Source organism: Terrapene carolina, unplaced genomic scaffold, assembly GCF_002925995.2.
Source record: "Terrapene carolina triunguis isolate 2854851 unplaced genomic scaffold, T_m_triunguis-2.0 Scaffold210, whole genome shotgun sequence".
NCBI classification, from domain to species: Eukaryota; Metazoa; Chordata; order Testudines; family Emydidae; genus Terrapene; species Terrapene triunguis.
Genome location: NW_020664561.1, coordinates 35,736,779 through 35,757,949, shown reverse-complemented (window position 1 = coordinate 35,757,949; position 21,171 = coordinate 35,736,779). Strand labels below are relative to the sequence as shown.

General features: G+C 45.4%; 1 protein-coding gene across 2 annotated transcripts in view; it reads right to left on the bottom strand.

The window, feature by feature from the left end:
- LOC113404963 (divergent protein kinase domain 1A-like) overlaps nucleotides 1-20,823 on the bottom strand; it is a 51,476-nt gene extending 30,653 nt beyond the window's left edge. Inside the window, exon 1 of one of the 2 annotated variants that reach the window (XM_026655652.2) lies at nucleotides 20,788-20,823. The gene's annotated coding sequence lies outside the window, so the exon portion shown is untranslated. The remainder of the gene's footprint in view (nucleotides 1-20,787) is intronic. The other variant, XM_026655653.2, reaches the window with a different exon arrangement.
- Between the last annotated feature and the right edge of the window lie 348 nt (nucleotides 20,824-21,171).

Here is a 21,171-nt window from a genome sequence, read left to right as displayed (position 1 = left end):
AAATCACAGAATTAATCGTGATTGGTTTTTTAAAATCACTTCACAGCCCTAATCAAAATGCTTCAAATGAAATATTAATTCTTTAGAAAATTCACTAGAGACCTTAGTACTGTACCTCAAATTGCTCCTCTGAAGAGCTTCTCCCATTGCTCTTTACAATTTGGTTTTCCCTACATTAAGAATGGTAGATCCTGGAACATCTTAAAAAGATCTGATACATATTTGGGGTCCAGATAACATTTCAAAGTAAACAGATTCTCTATTGAAAACTTGTAGGGAAGACTAATTCTTTGTTATTAAATTATATTCAGGGTGAAGTACTTCATCATTCCTAGATTCCTCAACATTCCTGGTACACTCCAAGTTTTTAAATGTGCTTGCACCACTGCTTCATTGAATTAAGACTGAGCATTAAAAAAAAAAAAAATGCATTCACATTAAAAGGCAAGATAACTCTGCCAGGGAATTATTAGGTCAGAAAGCTGGGACTGTCTGCAAATCCCATGTCCTCAGGTAGAACTGGACAGATAATGGATAAAAAGATCAAATTATTCCATTTTCTGTGCACACATTATCCAGGAACAAGTCAGTTTTCTCAAATGTACTAGTTTTAAATTATTCATTGTATAAATTCTGAAACTAAATCTTGGCCATCAATTTATTTGTGAGCAGCAAATTGTGAATATTTAATAATCAAAATTCAAGGTGTTTTAGTTATTGATATAGGTTAATCTAAATAGGGATCAGAAACATAACTGATAATTGTGTGTAACAACTTTAAAAATCCAACTTTTATTTTCTGTGAATGTTCTCAGATGTATACTACCTGTTTCTCCAACCATTTCTAACCGTAAAGTAATTAGACAATACTTTCCACAAACATAAGGAGGACCCGGACACAGTCAAATTCAAACATTTGTGGAAAGATTTTGCAGTATTCTCCTAGCTCCACACTCAAGCAGTGAAACATACCCCCAAGCAGTTTGCTACAAAATAATATAGTACAAAATGGCACAGAAGGTAGATCTAAAACCATATTTTCATGCACAGCAGGTAACATTGTACATTCTTGAAAGACCCTCAGAGAGATTCTATTTGCACTATACATAAGCAGAAGAGAATTAATGACATAAAATGTGGCTTTGGCAAACAAATCTGAACCATCCTGTTTTGTTGCTTTGTCTATAACTCTTAAGATTAGCATGCAATGACAACCCCCAAAAAAAAAAAAAAAAAATCAACAAAGTGGGAGGCTGCATTGGGTAGAGAGAGCACTTCTCTAGGGTATATTAAGAGGGGGGAAAAAAATAAATCTGACATGTCGTTATACATCACCCTATTGCTAAAATCATTATAAAAACAGGATTATCTCTCAAAGTAACTACGTCCTTTTTCATCTCCTTTATCACCAATTAAATTAAGGATTTTAATCCTAGATTAATATAAGGGAACTCTGACTATTATAAAGACCTGCTTCCCCATGCCATTCAGTGGCTTAATTAAAAAAATGGAACTATTAGATTTTAAACTGATTAAGATTTGCAATAGTCACAGTACTTACAAATCAAAGATCAGTAAAGCCCTCCCCTTCCAAAAAAAAAAAAAAAAAGATTTTCAGTAGAAATTCTTCAGCAGTAGTAAAATATGCTGCTGCACATACATGTTTTAAAAGGAATTCTCTGTAGTCATTTATATTAAGTTTTGAATAGTATTGACAGAGCATAACTGCCTTTCATGAAGAAATAACATAAGAAAAAGCGATGCTGTAGAAGAATTGTAACATATATGAAGAACTGGTGCCTTATCTTTAAATGTGCCATCACAATACAATTACTAAAATTGTTAGATCCATGGTATGTTACACTATTTAGATTTACAGTTTAAAAGGTCATTTGGAAAAGAATGTGAGGTATGAGGGATTTCACTGTCGTGCCTAAAGATAATAAAAGGTTTGGGGAACAAATACATGTATTAATTAAGCAAATATCATTATATCAATGGATGCCAATAGCCCTGTTGGTGAGAGATAAATTGAGGAAAAAGAATCCAACCATACCGAAAATTGGTGCTTTATGTTGTAATTGTTCATATGCAAAAATAAGGCATAGAGCCACAGACAGAACAATCAGGAGAAAACAAAAAGATTTATTTTTTTTACATGAGCACCATTCATTGTGTGCACTGAATGAGGCAGGAGTCCTAAGTCAAAAAATAGTTGATCATGTAATTAAAGACTGTATCATAATCTATACACACCAGGGGGCTAAATTAAGGTTGCACAGACAACCTTAATTCTGGCATTTCATAACTTCTGAGTGCTTGACTTTGCAACCTTAAAAACGTTCTTTTATTGTGGTGTTGTGTGTTTCATTTCTAAGGTTTTTAAAAAGCGAACTGCAAAAAAGAAAAATAATTCATCTTATGGCATCATATTGACACCCATATGGGTCACCACCAGAGTTGGAACTTTAAGATCCATCACAAAGACCTCTGCCACTTAAGTTAAGGGAGCAATTCATAACAGTAATAGTGTCATCCTCTATGGACCAGTACTAGAAAAGGATGGGGCACTGTCAGTGGATTTCCCAATATTTGCTAGGAATGATGAGACTCAGGAATCTGGATTCCATTCCAGGCTCTGGAGGGGAACATTCTCTAATGGGCATAGCCTCTTCTGCCCCTTCCCCCTAAAACTGTATCCTTTCTGCCTTATCCCTGTCTACTTCTGGCTCCTCATCCCAATCCTCTCATCTAGCTCCTCAAGCTTCTTCACCCCCTCCTTCTCGCCAGACACCCCTACAGTTTAAACCCCATTCTCCTTGCCCAGCCATTTCTAGTTCCTCCCTCCCCCCTTGTTCCTAGACTCTTTGCTCAGCCAGTCCCAGTTTCATCCTTTCCTGGTACCTTATCCAATCTGCCTGTCTCCTGTTGCCCCACCGGCTCTCAGTCCTCCACTTCTCATCTGAGTTCAGTCTTTCCCCCCCAACCAATGGCTCCTAGTCCCATTCCTCCACCCATCACTTCACCACACCAGCTCCCAATCCGTCTCCTTGCCCAGCCAGTCCCAGTCTCCTTCACCGCTAATTCCCACCATTTCCCCTATCTTTCCCCCACCCCTCTCTGCTTCTAGTCCTCCCCACAACCCTCAGAGGCTTTGTCCCGATCGACTCCCATTGCCGCTCCCTGGTCTGGTTCTTGTCCCCTCTGCATTTGTACCAGGTAGCTTCCTCCTCCAGATAGTCATGGTGTCAGCAGGAAGGGACTGAGAGAACAGGAGACTCTCTCCCTATTCTCAGTTCAGGTGCTTGGTCCCAGCCCACGGCAACCCAAAGCTGCAACAGAATGGAAAAATCTGCAGTAGATAGAGATTTTAGATGCAGAGTTCTAGCAAGTGTCTAGAAGCACATGCAAACTGCAGTTTTTCAAATTAGGAAAAAATAATGTAATATATTAGGGGACCTATTTTTCAATTTTCTTTAATAATTATATGCACTATGGACCAAATACTGCCTATCAATTATGCCGAACAACAAAAAGCCAAACTCAAGAGAGAGGAAAATGCAGTGTGGAAGCATCAAATCCCAATCTTAGTTCCCCTACATCCTGAAGAGATCACATTCAACACATCTTGAAATAGTTCTAGCTGCAGAGGGGCTCTTAGCACAAGATATAGGGGGTCAACATTACACATTTTACCTAATTACCCCAATTCCTTATGCATCTTTACCAGCTTTGGGTTGGATCTTGCAACTTCTTGGCAGGAAGTTGAGAGCCCAACACAAGTTCAGTTGTGTAGTCACTCTCAGCACAGAATACAGGTGCAAAATAATGTTGCTGTTGTAGCACTACTCTCTACAAGACGAGAGCAGAACATAGACCCGTTAAAAATATATATCATACGATTTCAACAAACTTGGAGGAAAGGGTACTAACTACTGAATCAGCAACAACATTTTCTACAGCAGCTGGGTTTTTCCTTGAAGGACTTCCATCCAGATGTTGATCAGGTCTTTCCCTGCTTAGCCTAGGCCCTGGTCTACACTACACTTATGTCAGTCTTACTACATCACCATACCCCCGAGTTATGCAGTTATATCGCCCTAACTCCCAGCATAGACAGTGCTACATTGACAAGAGAACTTCTCCCACAGACATGGCTATCACTTCTCAGGGAGGTGGAGTACCTATGCCGATAGGAGAAGTTCTCCCATCAGGATAAGTAGTGTCTTCACGAAGTGGTACAGCTGCCCCACTGCAGTGCTGTAAGTGTAGACAAACCTTGAGAGTTTGAACAAAATTACAACTCAAGGATGGCTACAAGCATACCCAGGAGATTTATTCAGTCATAACCACAAAAGGTAGACCTACCCTCAGTCTAGGTGGGCATCTGACTGGTCCAAAAATAATTGCCAATTGACCGAACAGACTATTTTAAAGTATTAATTTATTAGAACAGTAATAAAAACAAAAAAGAAAGAAAGAATGGCACCATGGTGCAATCAAAGAGGTAAGCTGCTGTCCACATCAGGGCATTCTTGTTGGAATATTTGACAATATTAGACTGTGGTCAAATAATAGGTGGTTAGCTGACATTATCTGACCAGACAGTTCACTGTCTTGCCATGCCTACCTCAGTCAGTACTACATCTAACGTTTTCAAAGTTGCTACCAAAAGACAGGAACCTAAATAAAAGTGGCTTGAGTTTTGATTGTGCTGAACTCCTAACAGACTTTGGTCAGTGCTCAGCTCCTTTGGAACTCAGGCCATTTTTATTAAGGTACCTAAATATGGCCTGAGATGCCTACAGTTAGGCACCTATTGCTTAACATTGCCAACAAAGGATCTGCAATGCAGTTTAAGTCACCACTCACAATACCATTTCCTGAGATTGTCTCCCTAGATGAATCATTCAATTATCATCTTTGGCATAATTTTTCTGTAACTAACTAGAGTACCAAACAGAAAAAATGATCTTGTTTGCCTTTGCAATCAAAGTAAAAGGTATAGTAGCATCAGAGAAGTGGTACAAAAAGCTAAATTTAAAAAAAAAAAAAAAAAGTGAGGTATTTTGATGTTCAGTCCACATTCAATTAATTGTCATCAATAGTTTACTTTATTGGATCGGTTATTTGATAGGAATGTGTAACTTACTAAGAATGGTGAAATTCAAACTTTTATTTAAGGGGACCAGTTTTCCTCAACCCCAAAATTCACTCTGGTAATATGTGTCTCAATATTTATAACAGACAGCTTTTGTCTATACTCTTTTCTCTATTGTTCCTTTCCAGGACTTAGTTTATAATGACTGGTCTTCACTGCATTGTTAGCTTGAGTTGGTACACTAGAAGTAATCCACTTGAGCTGGCCTAACTCAAGTGAGAGCAGCCATACAGCAAAGGCAAGCTTGAGCCACCTTCCAACTGAACACTGTTCACACTGTAGAGTACTGATTCAAGTGAAGGCACTTGCCTTCTTGGGACATACCCCTTGGTTCTCAACACTGCACTATTCAAACTTTCGCTGTGTATGTCAGAAAACTGTCTATTCTGGTCGGAAGTAGTGTTCACCCAGCAACCTACTGCAGTACACCACTTCTACTTATGTTTGCTGTCTGCATTCTGGTGGAAAGCAATGGATCCCACTCAGAATGATGAGTAGGATCCATGGCTCTTACCCACCCAGCTCCTGGTTCCCCTGCAATCTTGGAGTTGCAGGAGGTGGCTGGTGTGCTCTGTATCAGTGTTCCTACATAGGACAGCCTTCTCTGAATTTGCATTTATTGTTATGGTGATGCCAAAATAAAATTGTGTTAAGTATCCCTCTCTTTCTAGCGCAATCAAAACTCGCAGAAACAAAGGGACTGAACAAAGAGTATTTATTCAAACTAAATAATATCAGTACATCTGCTTTAAGCATTTAACAATGCAACTGTGAATATCATGGTCAGTGGAGCCAATTTAACTTTATTACTCTGCAACAGTGCACTATACTATCAGTCCAGCTGCCTTAAGCAGATGTGATGTGCACAAGGCGTACAGTGCCATGTCATAGATACAGGAAGTGCACATAGTCAGGGTACCTGTCATCACCCTGCCATCTCTGCACAGAAGTAGAGTGAAGAGGTTAAACTAACAATGAGCACTTACTTCCATGGACTGAGTAACCCCTCCCATGCAGAGGTCACTAGGTGCAGCTCATGGTATTACGGTTAAGGCTGCGATTTAGTCATGGAAGTCATGGATTCTGTGACTTACAAAGACCTCTGTGACTTCAGCCAGCCCCGGCTGGGAGCTGCAGGGTCAGTCCCCTGCTGCCGCCAATAGGCGGACCTCCTGCAGGTCCCGGCCGTCGCAGGTGGTACCCCCGCAGCTCATGGGCGGAACCTCCAGAGTTCGGAGCTGCCAGCAGAGGGGGACATTGGAGCTCCCAGCCCACCCACAGCTTCCCAGGCTCCTCATTTTATCATGGATATTTTTAGTAAAAGTCACGGACAGGTCACAGTCTTCCATTAATTTTTCATTATTGCCCATGACCTGTCCATGGCTTTTACTAAAAATATCTGTGACAGAATCTTATCCTTAATTATGGTTCATGGCTGCAAGTTTAGGCTGGAGATGAATCTCGGCAAATGCAGTGGCCAGGCTGTTCTGGCACTTGCTGACCATAATGCCCAGAAGGCGTGCAACCATTTGGTGTGGATTCTCCTTGTGCTGCTGCTAGCAGTCTTGCTCGCACATAGCACATTATGAGCAACTTACTCTGCCACCATGCATTCCTCCCTCTCCAGCATCATCTTAGCTGCAGTCTGGAATTGCTGTTCCTGTTCCAGCATCTCCCTTTGAAGCTCAAAGAGCAGGTCAGACTTTCTGCCAAAGTCCCTATGCATCTCCATCAAAAGGTCCCCCTGTGTCCTCTACCTTCTGCTTCTCTGGTTCTAGACTCTGGTGCTGATAGTCAGTGGCCTTTTGGGTGAGTGGCTGGACTGCACCTATGCAGATGGGCTTTAAAGCAAAGAAACAGTACATAGCTTTACTGTGTGGGGCAGGGGTCGGCAACCTACGGCACGCATGCCAAACACAGCACGCAAGCCGATTTTGAGTGGCATGCTGCTGCCTGCCCGGTGAGAGGAGGAGGAGGGGAGGAGGGTCAGGAAAGCACCACGCTGGGGGAAGAAGCGGGGGAGGCGGGAAGCTTGGCTGCCGCAGGACCAAGCTTCGGCCTCCTGCCCCCACAGGGGAGAGCGGGGGGGGGGGTGTCTCGGCCCCCCAGCCCCATTCAGCCCCCCTGCCCACCGCTCTCCCCTGCGGGGGCAGGAGGCCAAGCTTGGTCCTGTGGCAGCCAAGCTTCCCACCTCCCCCGCTTCTTCCCCCAGCGTGGTGCTTTCCTGCCCCTCCTCCTCTTCTTCCCTGCACCGATCAGCTGATGGCCCTTGCAAGGTGGAGGGAGAGGAGTGGCAGCATGCTCCCTGCTCCGTAGAGGAGGCAGAGAAGAGGTAGGGATGGGGCCTTGGGAAAGGGGGTGGAACAGGGCATATCCCTTCCAGCCCCCTGCCATGAGCCGCTCAGGGCAGGGAGCACCCCCATGAGCCGAGCACCCCAGTCCTCTGCCCTGAACCCCCCCACACCCAACCTTCTGCCCTGCACCTCAACACACACACACACCCCAGCCCTCTACCCTGACCCCTGAACTCCCCCCCACACCCAGCCTTCTGTCCTGCACCTCCACAAACACCCCAGCCCTCTGCTGACCCCTGAACTCCCCCCACGCCCCCACTGCCCTGTGCCCTGACCCCTGAACCCCCCCACATCCCCACTGCCCTCTGCCCTGACCCCTGAACTCCCCCCCAGCCTTCTGCCCAGCACCCCCACACACCCCCAGCCCTCTGCCCTGACCCCTGAACCCCCCCACACCCAGCCTTCTGCCCTGGCCCCTGAACCCCCACACACACCCAGCCTTCTGTCCTTAACACCCCCACATCCCCACTGCCTTCTGCCCTGAACCCCTCCCCCCCCAGGTCTGGGGTCCCGGCTGCCGGCCCCTTGCCAGCCGGCATCCCAGCCGCAGGCCCCGCTCAGCCCACTGCTGGCCTAGGTGAACAGAACCCCAGGCTGGAAGCAGGCTGAGCAGGCTGGCGGCGTAAGATCAGCATTTTAATTTAATTTTAAATGAAGCTTCTTAAACATTTTGAAAACCTTGTTTACTTTCTATATTATATAACTAAACTATTGTTGTATGTACTTATAGAGAGAGACCTTCTAAAAAACGTTAAAATGTATTACCAGCACGCGAAACCTTAAATTAAAGTGAATAAATGAAGACTCGGCACACCACTTCTGAAAGGTTGCCTACCCCTGTTGTAGGGTAAAAAAGGAAGAGAATCTCCCCTTTATCTTTCTTTGTCACATCAAGATATTAATTGAGGGGAGTGAAGGCCTTAAGTGAAACTCTTCACTTTGCAGCTGCTAAATTCCAGAGTTCCTGAAATGGCAGTTGGTACGTCTACATTCCCTGCTGTGCTGAGTGGACATTACTGGATGCCAAGTTCTGCGGGGGGAAGGAGACCATGGTTTCCTATGCCCAGCAAGAAACACTGAGGCAGCATTACCTAAAACCTACCCTCTGGATGCCAGGGATGGTGAAGGTAATGGTTGTTCCCACACCCTAAAGGGAAGCTACAGATGGCATCTCTTAAAGGCCACCTCCACCACATGACATCCCCTTGTATAGATTGGTTCTACAAAGGTAAGAACAGGTATCTTATGTCATATCCCTCCTAACCATAACAATGGTCAATCAAGTCCTTACCTGGCTGAAGTAATGCTGTTTCAGCTGCTTCTTTCTGCATCTCCTCCCCAGAGTCTTGGTCAAGGATGGAGTGACTGTGGCCCCTAGCATTGGTTCTGCCTCGCCCGAGAACTCCGTGGCCAGTAACAGGCCCAGCTCTGGGTCCTCCTTAGGATGCTCCATGGTCAGTCACTCATGAACTTCCCAAAAGGCCTTTGAGTTGCCTAGGTACAGAGCTGCATGCTGGCAATCACCCAGTCAAACTGTAGTAGAGTGAGCTTGCCAGGGTTTCACTTAGTCATTTCCCAGCAGTACAGTGTCTCCAGGGATTTAATAGCTGAGCTAGAACAAATGCTACAGGTGCAAAGGGCCACATGGAAGACAGGGTCCAAGTATCAAACTGAGTAGTAATACAGGGTGAAAATAATGTCCAATCAAGATGCGTGGGGGGACAGACAACAATTAACCTGGGTGGGAGTTTCAGGAAGGCATGGGGGGACCTCCCGATATTTGAATGGATTGGACTGTAAGGGGAGTCCTGACTGTATTACTATGCAAACTTCAGCTGCACTCAAGCTTCAACCCATCCATCCCAACAGGCCACCGGCCCCTACCTCAAGCTTAATGCACCACTTGACTTTAGCTAGAGATGTTTGTGTGCAGACCTGAGTCAGGTAAGGGACAACATTCAAGTTATTCCTCAAGATAACAATGCAGTGAAGACAAGCCCCTTGTTTTGTTTTTAAATTAGAACTCAGCAATATTAACGTAAATCAACTAGATATCTACATACAATTGAAATGTAATGTGTACTGATGTCAATAGGACTAATCAGCTGAGTAACTGCTCACTAGTGTAAAGCTATCTATACACTGTGAGCTCCTTAAGGGTACAGTCCAGGGCAATCCTGTTCAGTACCTGGGATCTGGGTTCTACAGAATACACAATAACAATAGTACATATCAGCCTAAGACTGGATTTCAGTTACTCCCTTTAACTCTATTGCCCAAGTTGGCCAAAAACAAAAAAAAAAAATCCAACTTATTTCTAAGCGCCACCACCTCCAAACACACACATACCACAACACAAAAAGCCTGGTTAGTAGGAGCTGTTCAGCATGCACTTTGGACTTAACTCCACTCTCACTTTAGTTTTGCATCAAAGGGGTAGCCGTATTAGTCTGGATCTGTAAAAGCAGCAAAGAGTCCTGTGGCACCTTATAGACTAAAAACTACAAAAGCAGTTTCTCCTCCCTTGATGTTCACACCTCAACTGCTAGAAGAGGGCCTCATCCTCCCTGATTGAGTTAACCTCGTTATCTCTAGCCTGACTCACTCTTGCTTGCATAGTTATACCTGCCTCTGGAAATTTCCACTACATGCATCCGAAGAAGTGGGTATTCACCCACGAAAGCTCATGCTCCTATATGTCTGTTAGTCTATAAGGTGTGTGACAGGGTCAGGCCAGATGGCTACAGGAGAGTGATTTTTTTTTTTTTTTTTTTTTTTTTAAAAGCACTTTTTTTTCCCTATGGTCTCTTGAGCATCAATTGCTTCCAGAGGAAGCTGAAATTCCCCTTTAGCCAGACTATTTCCTCTCAAAATCTTCAGCCCTCTTACTCAGTTCACTGCAGTGTGTGTGTATATATAGCAGCTGTTTTTAATGCCTTCCTTCCCCAGGTGGAAAATTGTTCAGCTTTTACCCATGTATAACAATAAAACTTGTAAAAGGTCATAAGAACGTTTCCATCATTATCAAGGCTGGCACCATCTTCAGATCTGAAGCTGGTGCTCTCTACATTAATGAGCCCACTGTTTGAACCCTTGGCCTTCTGCTCCCTATTACATTTATCAGTTAAGGTTGCCTTCCTCATGGGTATCACCTTGGCTAGAAGGGTAGCAGTAGTACTTGGGGACCTTCATGGCAGATCCACCTTATCCCATCTCACAAAGACCAGTGTGACAGGGTCAGGCCAGATGGCTACAGAAGAGTGATCCTATTGGGACACAAATCAGATATTAGGAAGGCAATATACAAAAACCTGTAGGAGAACACTTCAACCTCCCTGGACACACAATAGCAGATTTAAAGGTAGCCATCCTGCAGCAAAAAAACTTCAGGACCAGACTTCAAAGAGAAACTGCTGAGCTTCAGTTCATCTGCAAATTTGACACCATCAGCTCAGGATTAAACAGAGACTGTGAATGGCTTCACCCGCCCACTGCTAAAGGATCTCCCCTCAGCCTAAGGGGGGGGTCCACAGGACCTGGAGACCAAAAAATTACAGGGGACAACTAATAAAAGAACAGGGACAGGAGAGAGGTCAAAGGGTCAAACGAAGTGAACCAGACAGGGACACCAAGCAGAGAACCCCGGACAGCGCCCACTGCTCCTCGATGGCGTCAAGGGAGCCAGTGGACACCGCCCAGAGGAACTCTGCCTGGATACATGAATGAACGGAGGACCGGAAATAGGCCCCACAGTCACAGGAGACTCCATCGGCCAACCTCCTCACTCTGGTTTTAAAGATGGCCAGTTTCGCTAGGGCCAGGAGGAGGTTGACCAGGAGGTCCCGTGACTTTGTGGGGTGACGGATTACAGGAAAGTGATAGAAGGCAGATATATTAGCCCCAGATTAAGTAGGTCCCTCTTCCCTGGGTAAGGTAACAGGCAAGGTTCCAGAACAATCAGGAACTTTCGGGAAACAATTAAGGCAGACAGGCTGATCAGAACACCTGCAGCCAATCAAGAAGCTGCTAGAATCAATTAAGGCAGGCTAATCAGGGCACCTGGGTTTAAAAAAGGAGCTCACTTCAGTTTGTGCGTGAGGAGCTGGCAGCAAGAGACGCAAGAAGCTGAGAGTGAGAGGGTGTGCTACTGGAGGACTGAGGAGTACAAGCGTTATCAGACACCAGGAGGAAGGTCCTGTGGTGAGAATAAGGAAGGTGTTTGGAGGAGGCCATGGGGAAGTAGCCCAGGGAGTTGTAGCTATCATGTAGCTGTTACAGGAGGCACTATAGACAGCTGCAATCCACAGGGCCCTGGGCTGGAACCCAAGTAGAGGGTGGGCCCGGGTTCCCCCGAAACCTCCCAACTCCTGATCAGACACAGGAGGAGTTGACCCGGACTGTGGGTTCCACCAGAGGGGAAGATCTCTAAGGCGAGCAAATCTGCCAATAAGCACAGGACTCACCAAGGTAGAGGAGGAACTTTGTCACAGGTGCCACAGGACTCTTTGCTGCTTTTAGTTTTGCAGTTCATCTTTAACTTAGTCCTTTACTTTAGACATTTTTCATTTTTGGAAGACTGATTTTAAGCAGACTGAATGTCCTCCATGGCAGGGCATTTGTATGAAACAGCTGTTCACACAACTCTGGGATCAATATGGCTTGCAAACTTTGTTTTGGACAAGCAACTTTAGGCAGGATGCCAGAGTAATTTACAGCAATTAAACAAAAGAGGTGACGGATTCTCTTGGGGAGGACTGCAGTTGCAGAGCAGCAAGTCTGCAGATAACAGGATGCTGGGGGCAGTGTTTGGCTGGAAAGAAAGGTACTCTGTTGTTCTACTACAGGAAGACCCTTTCTTTCCTTGGATTTTTTAAGAGTGAATCTTTTGCTGCTTTGCAATTAATTTAGTTACCCTGCTCTTGATGTAATCTTCTATAATACCTACAGGAAAAAGTGGTTAAGAATGATTTCATCAGATCCTTAGAACCTAAGGCAATCCTAAAAACTACCTTCTTGCAGCCAGTTACAAGTTTCTTCACTGCAAAAGTCCCCTTGACAGAGAAGTTCTATTTTGTGTTTCTGAATTATATTTATTGACAATTCTTGCAAGGCATATTTAACATGCTTTCCTCAGTATTTTTCCACGCAAACTGTGGAAGTAAGATTGGCACAACTGACCAGAAATTACAGCAAGTGAAAGCTAATGCAAATATTGTGAAGAAAACCTCTTTGCCTTACGTTTCTAAATAAAACTTATCCTGGTAAACAGCTACAGGATTTTCTCTTTTGTTTTGTTTGCTTAAAGGTTTTAACATAATGGCTGATCAACTGTAGAACAGAAACAGAACTAAGCCAGAACATACTTTTAGAAAATCTGGTAGTGACTGAGGGGAAAAAGAAGAATGTAGGTTTTATGGAAAGTTTGTTTAATAGATTCACTGTGTAGATGATTATTCATACAGAGATTTCATATGGACATATGGCAATATTCTAGAAAACTATGAACAATCATTACATGATTAGGATGCTGGGAGGGCAAGAATTTTGAGATGAGCCAGACGGGAAGAAAATAATCCAGAGCCAGCAAATACTGTTTCTTTCCTCCACCCTACATTCTCACCAATCCTCTTGGTCTTGTACATGAGCCAGGGAACAAAGGCATGAAGGAAGAAGCTTGACATACCTAAAAAGGCATATACACAGTCAAACATCTTGCCATCACTTTTACATTCTACTAAAATGTGTGCTGCATGGTAATTATACTGTCATCCAGGGCCGGCACTTCCATTTAGGCGACCTAGGCGGTTGCCTAGGGCACCAGGATTTGGGGGGGGGGGGGCCGCTTTTGCCGCCCTCGGCGGCAATTCGGTGGCGGGGGGTCCTTCCACGCTCCAGGTCTTCGGCGGCAATTCTGTGGTGGGTCCTTCACTCGCTCCAGGACCCACCGCCAAAGTGCCCCAAAGACCGGGAGTGCAGAAGGACCCCCCCCGCCGCAGAATTGCCGACGACAACCGGGAGCGCGGCAGGACCCCCGCCTATGGCGCCAAAAACCCTGGCGCCGCTCCTGCTGTCATCCCCTGGGATGCAGATCTGGTAAAACCACTTCTGGCAAAATTCAAAGCTGGATGCATTCCAGAGGAGCGGGGGAGGGATATCTCAGTGGTTTGAGCATTGGCCTGCTAAACCCAGGGTTGTAAATTCAATCCTTGAGGGGGCCATTTAGGGATCAGGGCAAAAATCTGTCTGGGGATTGGCCCTGCTTTGAGCAGGGGGTTGGACTAGCTGACCTCCTGAGGTCCCTTCCAACTCTGATATTCTATGACATGGGTAACAGCAACCTGAAAGATATCAGGAAGACTTATTAGCCAGTTTTTCTGTAACTACTTTATATTCTTCTGCTATAAGAAGGTTTTAAGTAACATGTATCCCTTTGGTTAATTCTACAAAGTGTTTTACCACCGTATTATATAATCGTGTTTAAATAAACTACATAGAACACAGGTCCCAGTTCTGTACTGCAGGTTCCAGGTAATGTTTACTATACTTCCAGTTCATTAATATTGTCATTTGACCACATTATGACTTTTCTTTTGTTATCTGCTCATTTCTATTTTAAATGATTTATAAAGACACAGTATGTTTCAGCCAGGTTGGGGTGAACACAACATTTGGGGTTTGTGGATAATGGAGAACTTCAGTTGACAAGGCATGGATGCATTCATATTTTCTCTAAAAATGGTGAACATATACATTATGATGATTGTCTTGAACTATTTATATTTTGAATAATCACCAATTTGAGGAACAAGTGAGAGATGGACATTGTACTACAGTAAAAGATATGAGAGAACATCCTCTTTTTCTCTTAAGTAAAGAAGATGGAAAATAAATCAAGGATTAAAAACTGAGGGAAATCAGATGACAGTAATTTTCTGCTACCAATGACTTTTCTGATTGCTTGCACTTGATCTTTAAAGACAACATAAATAATATTGTGAGACAAAATTTTGCAAGGCAGTAGGACTGCACATGATATGACTGAAAAATTCAGCACAGTATCTCTCGTGGTAGCTCATAAATTTCAAATCATGAAAAGCTCTGCTCTACACTACTGTTGCTATACATGAACCTGCTAGTTTGTCAATCTCTTCAGCCTCACAATACAGTTATTCTAGTTAAAAGATTTGCAGGTAAACTGGCTGCTCTTAGGAACAACCTAGATCAACATTCCCCCAAATTTTTGAAAGCTAAGCCCCCTTCCCTTCAAAATAAAGGGAATCAGACACACCCATGTGTGTTTGAGCAGTGAAATAGTTAACAGTGTTAACATTTAAATTATTTACTGAGTTAGCATCCACTGAAATGAATGGGGCACTTCATACCTCAGAGCCATTGTTTCAGACTTCCTTCAGACTCAGGCAGACATTGCTTCATCAGATATACACTGTGTGTAACACACAGGTCAAGTTTTTCTTTACAACCATAACAAGTAGAGAGTTGGTTTCTTTAAAAGTGTAGGAGACTTGAAATCTGAGGCTCTAAAAAACAGATCTGTCAGTGCCATTCTGGCTAGTTATTTGTGCCTCCCCAAGGGAGATATACCCACACTTGGGGATATACTGCTTTTGACTGTTAGTAAGGAGGATAAAAAACAAAAATAAAAAAAAAGCAGTGAGACAGATTCTCTTCTGAAGCCACGTTCCAAAAGGAGAGCATCAAACAAGACAGTTCTGGGTCCCAGATTCTGAGGGCTGGTCTGTACTGTCTCAACACCAGTGTAAATTACTGCAGCCCAGGGCTGCTCTATATTGCCTAAAAGAATAAATGCTAGTGGAGAAGCACTATAGAGAAACACTTGATTCCCCCAGTATCTATGCCAGGCAGGGGTGGCGAGTTGTATGGGCCTGTGGTGCCTGGGCTCCAGCAAATTCACAGCCCGGGTGGCCTGGGCTCCACCAGTGTTCGGGGCCCGATCTCTCCCCCGGCCCCGCCTGCCGCCCCCGCACACCTCCCCCAGAGCGTCCCCCAACCCTGCCCACCCCCTCCCCCAAACATCCCTGCCTACCCTGGGCAGCAGGCGGCTGCCCCCTGCAGCTCTGTGCTGTGCTTCCTCACCGGCCGGCTACAAAGGAGCGGTACTGAGGGCAGCCTGAGGCAGCTACTGTGCCTGCAGAGGGAGGAGGGGAGGAGGCACATGGCAACACCCCCCCAGGCAGGCGACTCCAAGTCAACTCTGAGGGGGAGGGGGGCTTATCCTGGCAGGACCTCCTGAGCAGCAGCCTGGGGGGGGGCGCGCTTGGGTGAGTGTCAGGGAGGGCCCCCCCCCCAAAGCTTGCTGCTGCTGGCAGAGAGGGGGTTGGGGAGGTGGGGGGAAAGTCCTCTCTGGCCCCCAGCCCCGGGGCAGCCTGCCTGCTGCACCCCAAATGCCTCATCCCTGGCCCAGCCCCATGCCCTGCACCCCCTCCCGTACCACACCCTCTGTCCCAGCCCAGAGCTCGCACCCAAACCCCACACCCCCTCCTACACTCCAACCCCCTGCCGCAACCCAGAGCCTACACCCAGCACCCAAACTCCATCTCAGAGCCCGCCCCCCTCCCACACCCAAACTTCCTCCCAGAGCCTGCACCCCAAGTCCCATCCCGCACCCAAACTCCCTCCCAGATCCTTAGGTGGGAGTGGGGGAGGACATTCTGGGCACCACCAAAAATTCTACAAACCTGCCGCCCCTGATGCCAGGGTTGGGAGGGGCCTTCTGATGACTTTACAGCAGCCAAGAGATCAACCCACTCCATCCTCCTTGGCCAGGGTATTATCAATCAGCCAGCTACAGCCAGATTTCAGCTCCTTTGTACAGCCTGAGGCGCACAACATGGCCAGATAGACATTAGGCCAAATTTTCTACTCTTATCTGGTTTACACATTAAACAAGAGTGAAGTGTTTAGATTTGCATCCTCGTTTTTACCAACCTTTGGGGGCCCAAACTTGCTACAGGAGCTAGATGTTAATCAATTAAATGTTCATTTTTTTTTTTTTTAAGAAGGTGGTACAAGAACCAATGAAGTTGGGAACCACTGAACTAGGCAATAGCTTTCTCTCTTTACAATAATATTCTCTTTCTGTCCTGCACTGCTGTGTAGTATTGCTATGTGTTGTTTAGAGTCTTCCAATCTCCATCCCAGACATAACTACATTTCAATAATGGATTAAATGAACCCTTTATATAAAGTCTGGTGAGCCCTTTGGGATTTTTAGAAGGAAGAGGTAGATAATGTGGGAACACCACCACATAACGACAAGTAAAGCCAACATATTGACAGCCTCCTGCCAATTCTACATATGCAGAAGGCACATATCATAACATAGCAAAATAAATTCACACTCAAAGGCCATCTCATTAGCCCTCTCAAAGCAGAGCCATAAAACAGTTTTTCAGAGGCATCAGTCCAAAGTCACAATGGCTACTACTTTTCCTTTTTTCCCCAATAGATAGAATAGGAAACGAAAAGAAAAAGAAAAATTGTTCCAGGGATCCCAATGAGAAGTTCTATCAACGTTCTGACTCATGTTTTCTGTATATTTCAAAATTATGTCTCTGCAAAAAGTGGTTTCAAAAGCCAACGTTTTCCCACCCCAAGTCCAGTGAGGGGTGAGTGGAGGTAAAGCAGAGATTTGATAGTGGTTAGATTGAGTTATATTAGGGTAGAGGAGGCAACTAGTTTGGAGGGTCCTAGCTAGGAAGCCTGTACAAGTGTCTCATTTTATTTTTAAATGAATTTACAGCACATACTTCAACAGATAAAAGTTCTTTAAACTATTTATTTAGTTACCTGCTTATAAGGATAACCCTTCCCATTTTAAATGCAAATGTTATTGACAATATTGCATACCAAACAGCAGCATCATTATAGAAGTCAATACTATCCCCTCCACTCCGAATACCCCCTATAAAGGTCTAGTGTGACGTTATTGACATAATCTGTAACTAGTATAGATGACTGTTGCAACCACTGTTATATATTTGCAGCAAATATTGTATAAAGGTTGTCAGGTAAGGGGTCTACGGAGAGGTTATGGTTTGCTGGTTATGATATGCTGTCTATATGTGTGTATCATTTCTGTAGTTGAACTTATGAATATTGGTTCTATACTGTCTGTATTTCAAACTTATGCTATGCTTCTGGGTGACACCCCAGACAAGTTGGTGTCAGCTCTGCCTAGCCTGCTTGATGGCCCATTAAAGACCATCAGCTATACAACTGACCCATTGAGAGAAGGCAGACACACATTGTGACTCAACAAGGTATGCAGGGACATGCCTATGGACAGAACTCTGAGGTTTTTCCATGCCATGTGATTGACAGCTTGTCTTTGGGCCAAAGAAAGCAGAGACCACATGGCAAGAGACTATAAAAAGCTGCTGCAGCTCCTCCATCTTGTCTTCAATCCTGCTTCTTACCTCTGAAGGGACTTTGCTACAAATGGAAGCTCTACACAAAGGACTGATGACCCATCCCAGCTGGGGATGTACTCCAGAGACTTGATTTGAACCTGAAAGCTTATTCCATCATTGCAATAAGCCTGAACCAAGAACTTTGGTTAAATGGAATCAATTACATACAGTAACGTCAATCATCTATATCTTTTTCCTTTTATGAATAAACCTTTAGACTCTAAAGGATTGGCAACAGCGTGATTTGTGGGCAAGATCTGATTTGTATATTGACCTGGGTCTGGGACTTGGTCCTTTGGGATCGGGAGAACCTTTTTTCTTTTACTGGGGCATTGGTTTTCATAACCATTTATCCCCATAACGAGTGGCACTGCTGGTGATACTGGGAAACTGGAGTGTCTAAGGGAATTGCTTGTGTGACTTGTGGTTAGCCAGTGGGGGAAAACCAAAGTCCTCTCTGCTTTGGTTTGCTTTACTTAAGAGGTGGAAAACTCCCAGCCTTGGGCTGTAACTGCCCTGCTTTAAGCAATTTGTCCTGAATTGGCACTCTCAATTGGGCCTCACCAAAACCAGCATTGTTACACCCCTCCACTCTGAATACCCCTTATAAAGGTCTCTAGAGAAAGGCAATCTAAATGACTAGAGATATGGAAATACTTTAGTACAAAGAGATGAAGAAGATAGTTTAGGATTACTAGGTTTAAGAATGAGGAAAGAGGTGACGTAGTAATTGAATAATAGTACAGAGAAGATTAATCAAGTGCTCTATTTACCCTCTCTCAAAACAGAAAAAGCAATGGACACCCACTGAAATGAAAATGCAAATATGAAGCAGATAAAAGGAATTTCCTCCCCATATGCCTGAAGATATTCCTAGACTGAGCTCATAGTTAGTCTGTGGATTTCAATATGAGACTCCATATCACAAAGTATTCTTAAGGCAAAGAGCATTTTCTATCAAAAAATCTTGAGTTACTTTACAAAGATTGTTATTATTACCCTAATATTACAGATGGGGGAAGTGTATGCACAGACAATTTATGTAATATATATTCATAGCATACATTTATGCTGCCTACACTACATACGGAGGTACACACACAAGGACATGCATGAGCACACAGGCAGGGTGAAGCATCTGTTGTATATACAAGATACAGTTCTTCCCAACAACAAAATACAGATCCCTTTCAAATGGTTTGCTTTTAGGGCAGATGTGTCAAAAATGAACAATCTTGCTGCCCATATAAAGAATTACATTTAGTCTAAACTGTTATTGAATCCTGTCATTTTCTTCTCAATGGAATGGATGTCTGTAGAGTTAAAAAATATATATATAAATACATATATATATAAATAAACATGAATACAGCGGTGGCACAAAGCCACTGGTAATATGACGGGTGCAGCTAGCCATTTGAACGGCAGTTTGGAACTTGTTACACACATTAGTCCACATGCCAGCCTCTTTCTCTGGTTTCTGATAATCCCTGTGAACATAAGAATGGCCGTACTTGGTCAGACCAAAGGTCCATCTAGCGCAGTATCCTGTCTACCAACAGTGGCCAATGCCAGGTGCCCCAGAGGGAGTGAACCTAATAGGTAATGATCAAGTGATCTCTCTCCTGCCAGCCATCTCCACCCTCTGACAAACAGAGGCTAGGGACACCATTCCTTACCCATCCTGGCTAATAGCCATTAATGGACTTAACCTCCATGAATTTATCCAGTTCTCTTTTAAACCCTGTTATAGTCCTAGCCTTGACAACCTCCTCAGGCAAGGAGTTCCATAAGTTGACTATGCGCTGTGTGAAGAACAACCTTTTATTTGTTTTAAACCTGCTGTCCATTAATTTCATTTGGTGGCCCCTAGTTCTTATATTATGGGAACAAGTAAATAACTTTTCCTTATTTACTTTCTCCACATCACTCATGATTTTATATACCTCTATCATATCCCCCCTTAGTCTCCTCTTTTCCAAGCTAAAACATCCTAGCCTCTTTAATCTCTCCTTATATGGGACCCATTCCAAACCCCTAATCATTTTAATTGCCCTTCTCTGAACCTTTTGTCAGAGATGACTTTACACACTACATGAACATCAACACTGCAGTGCTAAAGAGAGTTGGTTAAGGTGGTTGATAGAGTTGATAAGAGACCTATGACAGTGTGTTAGGAGGCCTGATGAAGAACCAGTGAGACCAGCCATCAACATACACTATCCTCAAAAGTAAATACAGAGAGAGAGAGCGCGCGCACATGGTGTGGCATTATACACCTGCATTAACCCGTGACAGGCACATGACACTAGTGCGGACACTTCAACTTAGCGGCTGGCGTTTTAGGGTCCCATTTTAGATGTTACTAATGAAGTCTCGCTGCAAGTGCCCCTGCGACACTACCGGTCTCACAGCCCCGTGATGTCTAACCTGCCAAGCGGCCGAGGCTGCTCCGCATCCCACTCCTGGAAGCTGCCCAAGCCCCGCGGCCAGCTGGAGCGCGCCTAGCTGAAGGAGTGAGGGCAGCGGGCTGGTGCCGCCCCGCTCAGCCTGACGCGCGGGGATAGCTGCGCCCACGCCAGGCTGGGGGATGCCCACACCTCTGTGCCGCGCACAGACGGCAAAGGCAAGAGGGGCCGCGACGGCAGCGCCCTGCACAGCGGGCAGAGGGGAGCCGGCCCGGACCCACCAGAGCTTCGCGGGGCTTGGCACGTCCCTCCCCCTAGCCTCGGTTCAGGTGCCCGCCCCGTACATCGCCCCCTGCCTCGCCCCACAGGCCGGCCCCGACCCAGCGCCGGGGGGCGGCACGCTGCCGGCCTACCTGAGCGTAGTAGCGTTTCCTGAGCCAGGCCCCCGGGAAGAACCGCCTCGCCATAGCAATGGCACATCCCCGCAGCGGGCTGCGCTCAGAGGCGGAGCGGAGGCAGCGCTTCCCCGCCCGGCCCCCTCCGCTCGCACCGCGGCGCCGGGAGAACGGGCTGGGGCGGGGGCCGCTGCGGCCCGCAGGGCAGGAGAAGCAGGTAGCGGCTCCGTTCTCGCTGCCCAGCTGCCACTCAGCGCTGACGGCGGCAACGGCAGCAACTGGCAGGGCAGCGCGGAGTCTTAAAGGGCGGCCGGCCAGTATCTCTGCCGACACACACCGCCCGCGCCGCCTCCTCAGCTTAAAGGGGAAGTTGGCCGCCCCAGCGCTGAGGGGCCGGATTGC